General features: G+C 37.7%; 1 protein-coding gene across 1 annotated transcript in view; it reads left to right on the plus strand.

The window, feature by feature from the left end:
• Nucleotides 1–13143, plus strand: part of EYA1 (EYA transcriptional coactivator and phosphatase 1) — a 174894-nt gene that overhangs the window by 104552 nt on the left and 57199 nt on the right. The window lies entirely within an intron of this gene.

A 13143-nucleotide genomic window follows, 5' to 3' on the forward strand; every position in this document is an offset into this window, starting at 1 on the left:
ACGTCCCTATTGGCTAAGGTGCCCTGCTAATACCATGTGGTCTCCATGCTGGGGCTACCCCAAATTTAAGACTCTGTCAAAAGAATATGTCATAATAGGAGGCACTTAGTACTTTATCCTTCTGGCAGTAGTTTAGCTGTGGGTAATGATCACTGAAAACATCCATGAAATAATTCAGAAAATTGTACTAGCAAATGGCACTCTTCTCAAGTTGCACACACAAAATTCCCTATGTTACACAGGCTATCGTACCCAAGACACACACCTGATTACCCAGCCTTCTCCTGCCTGAGACACGATTTGTTTCCTGGCCTGACACTAACAACTTATTCGTCAGTCTTCCATAATTTCTTAAGCAAATATATTTATAGTATGTATTTGTATATATAATATATTGTATATATATATTATATAGTGTATATATATAGTGTGTGCATATATATGTAGAACAAATGTATATATATAGTATATATTTTTAATTAGTATATATTTGTATATATAGTGGTGCTAGCCACAATTCCTGCTTTCACGGAGCTTATAAATTAATAAAGGGGGCTGCTGGGAGAGAAGGGGTAACTCTTCAACAGTAGTCTTTCCCTGGGGCATGCCTGTTCTGAAGGAATGCCACTAGAAATCCACAAAGAATGAAACCACAAGATCTCCAAAGGAATAACAATATTACAAAAGAAACAAGTCTCCTTGTGTTATTCCTGACAGGCATTCTCTTCCAGTAGCGATAATCACTTCACTAGTTAAAAATAGCCAATAATAGGATGTCAGATGATAACACTAGTCTTGTGGATGAGAAAAAAAAAAAAAAAAATCAGGATCCACGGGAGCCGTACAACCAAAACATAAATGCCAGAGGCCCTAAATGAGATGCTTCTAGGGTTACCGCTATTCTTAAATTACACTGGGAATTCTCCTTCGCAGCCGATCAGCATTGCAATGTGATACCGTCATTCCTTAGTGCATGAGACGGAGGTCCTGTGGCTTCAATTATAAATGTAGAAGTTCCCCTGGTTTTCTGGAAGTGAACATCCCATGTGATAAAAATTAGGAGAGTTAATACAGGCAAAGCAGTGTCTGACATAGATTCTTGTGTATATTCTAAAGCTCACTTAAGCCTGGGTAAGGATTACCAAGCAAGGCCTAGTGCCTTCTTTTCAATAAACGGTGATAGGCTGAGGAACTCTGCCAGGCTTTTGTAATTTTGACTTTTAAAAAAATTTTTGACGTTTTATAATATGGCTTGAGTGTGCTGTAAGTTTTCAAATTAAATAGCCATAGTTTCATCACCAAAATGCAACCAGTCTTATTTTGGTGAGTATTTTTTCTATATTTAAAAAAAATTATTATACTGACTTCTAAACATATAGAAAAGGAGATGGGATAGTATAATGAAACTCACTGTAACCTTTCTAAACTAACAATGTCAAATCCTAGTGAATCTTACTGTATCTGCCTCTCACCACATCCCTCCCCTGCCCTGCTCTGTCCTATGATTATTTTTGACAGCAGATCCCAGAGATATTATTTCATTTGTGTATATTTCTAGTATATATTTAAGACTCCATTAAAAGAATTTTTTAGAATAGAAATAGTAGATGGTACCCAGTACTTTAGTTATCTAGCAAATTAATAGTAATTTCTTTGTTATTCAATGAATAATAAACAGGTACATTTCTTTAATTCATTTTTATGTTAAGTTGTGATAAAGTACATACCATGTAAACTCTACCTTCTTAGTCATTTTTAAAGCATTTTTTAAAGATTTACTTATTTATTTTGGAGAGAGACAGAGAGGGAGGGGCAGAGGGAGAAGAAGAGGGAAAGAATCTCCAGCAGACTCCCTGTTGAACCAGAGCCCAACTCAGGGCTCAGTGTCACAACCCCGAGATCATGACCTGAGCCAAAACCAAGAGTCTGATGCTTAACCGACTGAACCACCCAGGCACCTCCTTCGTCATTTTTAAATGTATAGTTCAGTAGTAGTAGATCTATTCACATTGTTGTACAAGCAGTGTCCATAACTCTTTTCACCTTGCAAAGTGGAAAGTCTATACATTGAACACCTCCTCCTACTCTCCTGCCCCTAGCTCCTGGCAACCACCATTCTGCTTTCTGTCTCTATGATTTTAACTACTTTAAATACCTCATACATGTAAAACCATACAGAATTCGTCTTTTTCTGAATGACTTTTCACTTAGCATAATGTCTTCAAGGTTCATTCATGTTGTGTGCAGGTGTCAAAATTCCCTTCCTTTTTAAGGCTGAATAAAATATGCCGTTATAGAGATATATCCCATTTTGGTTATCCACCCATCACTGGCACTTCTTGAGTTGCTTGTACATTTTAGCAATTGTGAATAAGGTGTGTATGGGTGTACAAATAGCTTTTTCTTTTTTTTCACCTGAAACTAATATGTCAAGTATAATTCAATTAAAGGTTTTAAAATGCAAATATCTTTAAGACCCTGCTTTCAGATTATACCCAGAAGTAGAATTGCTAGATCACATAATAATTCTATGCCTAATATTTTGAGAAACTACCATACTATTTTACATAGTTGCTGTACCATCTTATGTTCTCACAAACAATGTAAATATATTCCATTTTCTCCATTTGCTCATCAACACTTGTTATTTTCTCTTATTTTTTTCTCTTCCCCCCTGTTTTGATAGTAGCCATCCTAATGAGTATGAAGTGGTATCTTACTGTGATTTTGATTCATGTTTCCCTAATTATTAGTGATATTGAGCATCTTCTCATTTGCTTATTGATTATTCATATGTCTTCTTTGAAGAAATACCTGTTGAGGTCTTTTGCCCATTTTTAAAATCAAAATTTTGTTGTTGTTGAGTTGTAGGAGTTCTTTATATATCCTGAATATTAACCTCTTACCAAATACATGAGTTATAAATACTTTCTCCCATCCCATAGGTTGCCCTTTTACTCTGTTAACTGGGTTCTTTCACCCACAGAAGTTTTCAGATACAGTCTCATTTATCTGTTTTTTGTTTTTTGTTTTTTTATTATTCTGTTATTGCTTCTGCTTTTGATGTAATATCTAAGAAGTTACTGTCAAACCCAGTGTCATGAAGCTTTTCCTGCAAGAGTATTATACTTTCACTCTTAAATTGAGGTCTTTGGTCCACTTTGAGTTAATTTTTGTATATGGCATAAGGAAATAATCCATCTTTGTTCTTTTAGCATTTGGATATCCCATTTCCCCAGTACCCAGTTTTGTTGAAAAGACTATCATTTTCTCATTGAATGGTCTTGGTACCCCTGGTGAAAATCATTTGACCATAGCATAAGAGTTTATTTCTGGACCCTGTTATATTCCATTGGTCTGTATCTCTTTCTTTATGTCAGTACCACACTGTTTTGATTACTGTGGTCTATAACAAGTTTTGAAGCCAGAAAGTATGAGACCCAACCTTGTTCTTTTTCAAGATTGTTTTGGCTATTCAGAGTCCCTTGAGACTCCATATGAATTTTATAATGGATTTTTCTATTTTTGCAAAAAAAATTCCGTTGAGAATTTGATGGACGTTGAATGAAATCTACAAACCACTTCGAGTACTTTTAACATCTTTATATTAGGTCTTCCCATTGAATGTCTTTCCACTTATTTGTGCCTTCGTTTATTTCAGCAACATTTTGGTAGTTTTTAGTGTACAAGCTTTTTGCCTACTTAGTTATGCTTATTTCTAAGTTTTATTCCTTTGGTGCTATTGTAAATTGAATTATTTTCTTAATTTCTTTTCTGGATTGTACATTGTTAGTATATAGAAGTATATAGAAATGAAACAGATTTTTGTGTATGTGTGTGGAATCTTTAGAGTTTTCTACATATAAGATTGTGTCCTTTGTAAACAGATAATTTTACTTCTTCCTTTCCCATTTGAATGGTTTTTCGTTATTTTTCTTTTACCTAACTGCATTGGCTAGGATTTCCAGTATTCCATGAAGCAGAAGTCCAAAAGTGGGGCATTCTTGTCTTTTTCTTGATCATAGAGGAAAAGCATTCAGGCTTTCACCATTGACTATGCTGTTACCTGTAGGCTTTCATATATGGTCTTTCCTGTACTGAGATGGTTTTCTTCTGTCTTCTCTTACTAGTTTGTAAAATCTTTTCTCCAGTGGTTTTATAATTTTTAACAGTTTACTATATGTCTCTCAAGTGTCTTTTAATCTATGGAGTCTCACTCAATCTTTTTTTTTTTTTTTTCCCCTAATCTTGTGCATTTTTGTTGAAGTAACCAGATCATTGGTCCTGTACACTTCCTGGGAGTCTAGATTTTATTAATTACATCCCCATTGTGTCCCTTTGTCATATATTTCTTGTCCCCTGTACTTCCTACAAATATAGAAGCTACATCCATTCATTTATTGATTGATTGATTGATTTTGCTGGGGGTAGGAAGGTGAAGACTTCATAGAAGGGTATATCTTTCCAGTAAGAGGTGTATAATGTCTGGTTGCTGTCATTTTTAAAACTTCAGCATTCTGGTTAGACAGTCCCCTTTAGCAATCATTATAGGATGTTCTTACTTATCCTATATATCCTTTCTTCTTGGCTCAAAGATAGGTGATTAAAAAGGAAGAAACTCAAGAGTTGTGGGGTTGGGGGGTTAAAATATAAGTTCATTAATTCAGCTAGTAAATGCAGATCCATTGTCAGAAATAAAATGATTAACAGTTCTTGTTGCAAATACCTAGATTTTAACTATTTTTGGTGAGGCCAAGTTTGGAGGTGAATCTAAACCACTTACTTAATTTTGAGTTTTTCTCAAATATCTCTTCTAGAATAGCTCTCCAGCATTACTGAAGATGCTTGATTAAATCTTCCTGGTCACTTCTAGTGAACGGAGAGATAATCTCATGTTGAGTAATCTGGCAGGTGCCACATTTCTTTATTATCTTTTCAGTAGCATGGTGAATTTTAGTTTATCAAACATAGTTTCAAGCCAGTGAATGAATGTGATTAATCTGTAGATGTGCTTGATGTTTGGCAGCTAATTTTAAAGATAAATCCCATTGTCCTCCAGAAGGCTTGAGTTTAGCCTTAGGCGTTTTCTCTGCAGGTGGTTTCCTTGCTAATTGTAGTGTAAGAATAATATTTAACAGAGGTTTATGTATAATGTGTATACAATGTTATCTTGACTTGGAAGTAATTAACTACTTACATTAGGGAAAGAATGCCCACATCGTTTCTTTTCCCAGTAGTCAGTCATATGATTGATTCAGTCAGAGTTACTATTTGTGGAAGAACTGGTATTAGAAGACCCTACTTTTCTTTCTTACTGTGGTAGCTAATAATGATATGTCGTGTTGATATTCTTAAAGTGCTTCCACAATTTATCCTTTGACCCTACCACAAGCAAGAACTCTCTAAGATATTATGGTATTCCTGAAATGCTGGAGTACAGCAGCATTTTGTGAGCACTGAACATTGTCAGGGACTATATACATTGAAGGTACTAAATTTGTAACACACCTCAGTAATTAGTGATTATTGCCATACATCACCATAGCCACTTGGTTTTTTTAAACTTGGGCAGGGTCAAGATTTTGCCAAGACGTGTTCTCCCAAGTCATTCACTAACTGGCTGTAAATGCTGGATTTGGACTATGCTTACCTGCCTATTCACAAAGTCTGACCTTTTAATGATTAATGGCATAGGCTAAGAGGTATTTGTGACTAACTCAGGATCACACTGCTTGGCTATGAAAGTGACATGTGTATTTTTTTTTTTTAAAGAACACCTGTAATTTTCAACTTTATTGGTGTGGTGCCTTGACCCTATCTGAATGACACTACTTCCTACTCAACTTCTCAATCTTCAGTATATGAAACATATTGCTGGTTTCCTAGGGTTGGGTCATCTCTCCTAGTGGTAAGAACCAGCTTTGTACCAAACAGCTTGGTTGCTATTTTTGTGAGAATAAAATGCAGACACTCCTGGGAATTAAAACACTGGGTGTTAAAAGTTTAGCTTCTATGCAAATCAGCTTCACTGAGGACTATGCTCTTAAAAACATGGTCATCTCAAAAATATTGGCATGGAGAATTTATAGTTACCCTTATCATTAAATAGCCTGAACCTCACATCCAATTTGAATTTAGAATGTTAATGATCTTTTTATAGTGGAATGTGGAGTCCCATGTCTGGATTGACCTACAGCTGGAAGGTAGTGATAAGAATGGTAGAAATAACACCACCACTACCAGGAATAGTAACACCGACAGCAGCTTCCTGCTTGCCAGGCACTTGTTCAGAATTTTAAATTACCAAATTTAACCTTTAACACATACCGGTTTTATTCCCATTTTATTGAGGAAGGACCTAAGGCTCAGGGGTGAAGTAACTGACCTTGACCACCACCCAGCTAATCAATGACAAAGTTCAGAATCCCAGTCTAAACTCTGTGACTGCAAAGCTTGTGGTATGATCATTATGAGAGTGTGCATTTCTGATGCTCTTCTGCACTTTCGTGTAAGAGTTTTTTGCCCACAGGTTATGAACACAATTATTTTTAGAAGAAACTCCTTTAATTTCTGTGTCGTGTCATCAGAGAGTTGCCCCGAGAATGCCTTGTGTTATACCTAGTTAGTATTAGACCTCGTTCAATCAGGAGATGAGCTGGGTGACTACATCGTAAGTACTGTGGACAAGGCAATTTCAATACCAGCCATCCTAAGAGAACTCCTTGACTGACACGTAGAAGCAAATGTAACAGCCTTGCAGGAGCAACAGTGTCTTCATCTGGCTGAATCTCAGTAACATCAAATTTCTAAATTGCAATGATTGCATATTTAATGGCCCTGATAATTTATCAAATGCCATAGCTCATCTTTGAAAACAGGGTGACAAGAGGCCGTATCACAGTCTTCTGAAATCCCAATACCCACGTGTATTTACAGACACTCTTTTCCTTTATTCAAAACAGATCATAGACTTTCAACATGTGAATTCAAGACTAACAGACACAAATCTCTCTAGAGGCTGAATTTAATGGCATTTCAGCCTTTCTGCATACTAATTTTGTCTAGAATTTCTTTTTTTCCCTTTCAAGCATTTTCATGACATGAACATCTAGTATAACTAACAGTGATCAAGCTGGAAAAAAAAAATCAAGAAACAGAAAAAAATGACAATGGACCAGGGGTGCTGCCCATGATTTTAGCTTAGGATGACAACAACTTGAGTTTCTGTGGGCATTCTGTGTCCCCGAAACAGTAGAAAAAGATCTTGAGGCAGTGAGATAATTAAAGATCACTTGATAAAGGATGAAGGCAAAACAGTCGTTTTAGGCCTGGGTCTGTCCTCAGCAGATTTCACTGTTATTTAATTTTTCAGCTAAATGCTGCTTTCTGTTCAGTAGACATAATCGTCTTTGACTTAACATGCAATAGCCAGGGGTAACCTCACATTGCAACAAGTTCCTTCACTTTATTTTCATGACTTTAAGCAGACATTTGCAATTTAATATCCTATCAAAATAATTTAGGAGCAGAGTTAAATTTCAGTTCTCTGTGTGTATATGGGATGTTGGATGCTGTTTCTTTTGCTTTGGTAAGAACAGCTTGAGAAGAAGGTCTCCGCTCATAGGATGTCCTGGGCATAAGAGCTATAGTAAATTGACACTATTTCTTGGTAAACTAGGAAAAAAGATAAAGTATCTCACTGTATTTTCTCTTTTTGACCCTCTTCAATGTATTACTCAATTTTTACTAGGGAACTGAATTGCAGAGCACGTAAGAATATATTTTGTAGAATGCTGTGATGCATACCAATACTGAATTTATATAATTGCCTGCTGATCTTATGCTAATCTTATCTACCACATGAAGCAGATAAGAAAGGCTTTATAAGCAGCTGTTCTAAGAATGGGCTGCACTTTCATCAGGTACTACAAATTAATCAGGCATTCCTAATATGTTTAATACTATATTATTTAGATAAAATCATTTTAGGACTCAGATGTCTGGGTTTTTGTTTTTATTCTCCTAAGCTAGGTATCTAGGAATTTTCTTTACCAATATTGAATGCTAACAATGAACTATAGAACAAATTTAATTTTTTCCATTGTAATTATTTTAAGTACTCTATATATTGCTTTTCATTCATTTATTATTCCCCCAAACTTTGGGAAATCTCTGTGCCAGGCATATTGTGCTAGATCCCAAGGATATAGAGGATGTAAGGATATGGCCCTGCCCTCCTTAGACAAGAGCACACGCAGCTATGGTACCCAGTACAGCCCGGCTGAGAAAAGCCAGGGATGAGACTCTTCACTTATGAAGGGGCGATGACCTCATCATACTAATGTGGGTGAACAATGGAAACTGATTGTTTGCCCTAATTTTTTTTAAGGGCTTTGGTTGGAATGTCCATCAGAGCTCCTTCTCTTTTTTGTTTTTAAATTTTAATTCAATTTAATTAACATATAGTATATTACTACTTTTAAGGATAGAATTTAGTGATTCGTCAGTTGCAAATAATACCCAGTGCTCATTACTTCAAGTGCCCTCCATAATGCCCATCACCCAGTTACCTGGTCCCCCACCACCTTCCCCTCCAGCAACCCTCAGTTTGTTCCTATAGTTAAGAGTCTCTTAGGTTTCCTCCTTTTCTGTTTTGCTCTTATTTTATTTTCCCTTCCCTTCCCCTATGATCATATGTTTTGTTTCTTAAACTCCACATATGAATGAAATCATATGACATTTGTCTTTCTCTGACTGACTTATTTCAATTAGCATAATGCCTTCTAATTTCATCCATGTCATTGCAAATGGTAAGATTTCATTCTTTTTGATGACTGAGTAATATTCCACTGTGTGTGTGTGTGTGTGTGTGTGTGTGTGTACACACCACATTTTCTTTATCCATTCATTTGTCAATGGACATCTGAAAGGCCCTCCTCTTTCATATAAGGCCTCTGCTTAGTCAACTTTTGAAGAAAAGATTTCAAGATAAATAGTTTGAAAAACTATAAATTGGTCACATGTTAGGGAGGTAAGTAAGAGTCTGACATTTATGGGCCTTTAGTACTTATTGAAGTGTTTGGATGTTTTCTAAAATTGATGGGAGAGTGACATTGTTATAGTGAGAGCCTGGGCATAGAACCCAGGAAAAGAAACTATTGCAGATATCCACAGAGGAGGCACAGGGCTGGGATGTGGGGAGGGGGAGTATTGGAGAGTAGGGAGTATAAGAAAGGCATGAATTCTGGATCCAAATGGCAAGATGTCATGATTGATTTGATGTGGGGTAAAGAGAGGCTCTTTAAAAGCATGCCAAGGTTTGGGGCTGGTAGGTTGCCATTCTAGTAGGTTTCCAGAGAAACTATGATGAATCCAACGTGTAGCACACTGAGTTGCAGATGCTATATGGGACATCCAGCTAGAAATGACCCACAGGTAACTGATATGAGTTGAATCAAAGATTTTGTAGAAGGGAGCGGGGTGATTGTTGAAGCCATGAGTGTGTTGGGGTCTGTAAGGCAGACCCCTTACAAACCCCAACAGTGAGGAATGGATAAAACAGTCCCAGGGGCCCATGTCATTTAAGGGATTGATGATGGGTACTCAGATTCTAGAAAGATAACTTCAAAAAATAGTGATGATGTTATAGGCACCAGGAAGGAGAAATGTCAAGAAAATATTGAACAACAGTGACGAGAGCCCCAGAGGGTCGAGTTCTGGAGAAAAAAAAAGGAAACATTTGGCTCCAGGGTTTACTTAAATGACATGTTTCTTTGAAGCAGAGGCAACGTTCTAAATAATTTTTCAAAAGTGATATAACAAAAAAAAATGGTTTTATAAAAGCATCCATTTTATAACTGCTGCTCTGGAATTTGTTATTGCAAAGCACAAGAAAAGTAAGATTAAGCCAAAGACGTGGTGATTTTAATGTCTCAGTTTTGGTCTAAAAAATGTGGGTTTTTTTCTTCCTTTAAATATGCCAAAATAAGCCATCAAGCTATGACTAATTTATTAACTGTTCACTGCTGGCTTTTGTCGCATTTGATTTGTATCAGATATAGTCGAAAAATCTGAAGGTATTAAAAGATTTTTTATAAAATAAATTTCACCTCAATATGAGCACTCCAGTGTAAGCAAACCTGTGAACACGGTTATCTGTTTGTTCTTCCGCTAGTTTCCTCTTAGGTAAACGACTGTGGGCGAGGCGCCCCGTGCATTCTGCCAGCCAGTCAGCCCTGTACCAGAAGCAGATCAGATCACTGCTACAACTCCATTTCCCTGTCTCGAAAATCACAAGGGGGTATACTCCAGAGCTCTTTTCTTTCTTTTTTTTTAATTTTTTTTTTAAGATTTTATTTATTTATTTGACAGAGAGAAATCACAAGTAGGCAGAGAGGCAGGCAGAGAGAGAGAGAGGGAAGCAGGCTCCCTGCTGAGCAGAGAGCCCGATGCGGAACTCGATCCCAGGACCCTGAGATCATGACCTGAGCCGAAGGCAGCGGCTTAACCCACTGAGCCACCCAGGCGCCCCCAGAGCTCTTTTCAAACTGTGGGTCCTGATACATTAGTGGGCCACGAGATGGAAAATTATCAGAGTACACTCCGCATAGTGGGTAAAGTCTTATTTTGACAGATCTTCATTTCGGCTCTTTTTGTGGGAGAGACAGAGGGAGAGGAAGAAAGAAGGAGAGAGAGAATACTAGACTATATGGTCTTCAAAAATACAAAAATGTATTTTTGACCATGGATTGTGGTTTTTAAAATGTTTGAGAAACTGTATTCTCAACTAGAACCCCTTCCTATTCTAAAAATCTCTAGTTCCAGTTCACTGTCAAACTGTTTTTTTGGTGTAGTAAATGGTTCATAACAATACAGAGGAGCGGCAGGTATAAAAAATGTGAAGGAAGGACAGCTCATAACAAAGGAGAAAAACATGAAAAGGTAAATAAGGCAAACATCTGTGTTGTATTTGACCACAAGTCTGAATAAGCCTTTAAAATTTATTAGTATTCCAACTAGCAAGTCATTACTATAATTTATGAAGTAAAGTTAAAGTATGCTATATATTAACAAACAATGGAGTAATTCTTTTGATGATGGTATCAGTAAGCAACCTCACCAAGGAGAAATCATACTTTTTCAAAAGTAACAATACCATGGCACATAAATTCCAGAATTGGCAATTAAATAAATGTGGTGAGTCTCTTCCACCTGGCCACATAAAAAGATTCATTGACATGGTTATGAGACAAGTCAGTGTATTTTTATTGGCCTGAGCTAGAGGGAGTATACACCTTAGTCAGGTGTTTTGTTTTAGAAACAGCTGTTTGAACTTCTACTGGTTAGTTCTGCTCTAGGGTATATTTGAGCAATTGTTTTTTCCAAGCACACTTGACTGATTTGGAATCTGAGTGAGTGAGCAATTTCCTATAAAACTGAGATTCAGTGAAAGTTTTTCTTTACTTGTGAACTATTTCTAATTCTTCTGCAACCTATAAAATTGCATGGATTTGAAGGTGGTATTAAACAGGGATAATTTATTTTTTTAAAGATTTTATTTATTTGAGGGCGAGAGAGAGAGATCACAAGTAGGCAGAGAGGCAGGCAGGCAGAGAGAGAAGGGGAAACAGGCTCCCTGCTGAGCACAGAGCCCTATGCGGGGCTCCATCCCAGGACCCCGAGATCATGACCTGAGCGGAAAGCCGAGGCTTAACCCACTGAGCCACCTAGGAGCCCCAAACAGCAATAATTTAAACTCATCAAACAGGAAATCCGAGGACAATGTTATTTGTCTTCCCTACCCAGCTCTTGAACACTCAGTTTGTCTTTTTTTTCCTCTCTGCCCTGTTATAAACCCTGGGGTGTTTTTCTTTGCCCCTTTGCCAATCTAACCCCTGACTTTTGGCAACACTGCGTTCCCTGTCTCTTCCTCACTGTCAGTCAGTGGGAAGAGAAGGCCTACACAAGACAGGAATTGAGACTAGCAATGTCATCCTGCTCTACTTCCCCAAACGCTCAGCTGTCCTTCCTTTGGGACTCCTGAAAGATAGACCATTGACTTGCTGGCAGGGTGTGAGCCCTGCTGGCAAAGCAGGTGGTGCAGGGGCCGTGTTGACTCCTCCTCCCTGGCCAGCTGATTGGCTCTGATAGCCAGTGAGTCTCCGCCCCCATCCCTCCACCCCAGGCCCCTGCACTCTTGAAGGTGTAGGAACAGGTATGGTTGTGCCCAATTAAGAGATGAGAAATTTTGTTTTAATTGCACGTGAGAACAAAGTGCTTGTCAGTTAGCCGTCTGACCTATTAGATGAGCAAACTAAGGATGAAGGAAGTAAGGACACCAAAGTGAGAGAGGAAAGGTCAAGCCTGGAGCCTGGGTCCAGGGCTCTTCTTCTAGCAGGTCCTGCTCTTTCCCAAAGTCCATGAGGAGATGGTACTTTAGATCAATACTCAAGGGCTTGATAGATTATAAATACGTGGGGAGTAGGGAGCAGGAACAGACCAGTCTTGAGTTTTGGAATGAAGACAGCGTGCTCAGAAGACAATACACAAAGCATACAAGGTTTATGTAGGACAGTGTAGATACACAAGAGAGTACACCAACAAGTAGGTGACATGTGAAGGCATAATTTATCCAGTTACAACTTCCCTAGTTCCACGATGATACAGGTGGATTCTATACTTATTCCAAAGGTCTGCTGAAATAATAAGATAGTATTCAGAAATCATTGTTTGGAAATATTTAAAATGTCATACTTGTAAAAGCCAATATTGTTGTTAGGATGCTGGTAAAACCTTCAGAAACTCACATTACATCTTTGTGTACTTTACAGACATTTTTTCCTTCCTCGCTAATTATGCAGGGTCTGCACCACGAACCATGTTGTTTCCTGGATTTGATATATTACCAATACAGTAACACCATAAAAACTGGAAATATTTCCATAGCCCCTGAGTTTATCTCAGTGCCAGTAAATGTCATCAGGATACGGGGTAGATGAGACAACTGCTCATCAATAGTGTCCAAGTCTTGAAGTTTTGGATGGAAGCCATTTCAGAATGCTGGTATTCCCCTTTGTGTATGGGACTGACTGTTTGATAATGGGATAGTGTCACATGAATGTCAGGATCAGCTCCCCGGGCTGG

The sequence above is a fragment of the Neovison vison genome, chromosome 4 (genome assembly GCF_020171115.1).
Source record: "Neovison vison isolate M4711 chromosome 4, ASM_NN_V1, whole genome shotgun sequence".
Taxonomy (NCBI): domain Eukaryota; kingdom Metazoa; phylum Chordata; class Mammalia; order Carnivora; family Mustelidae; genus Neogale; species Neogale vison.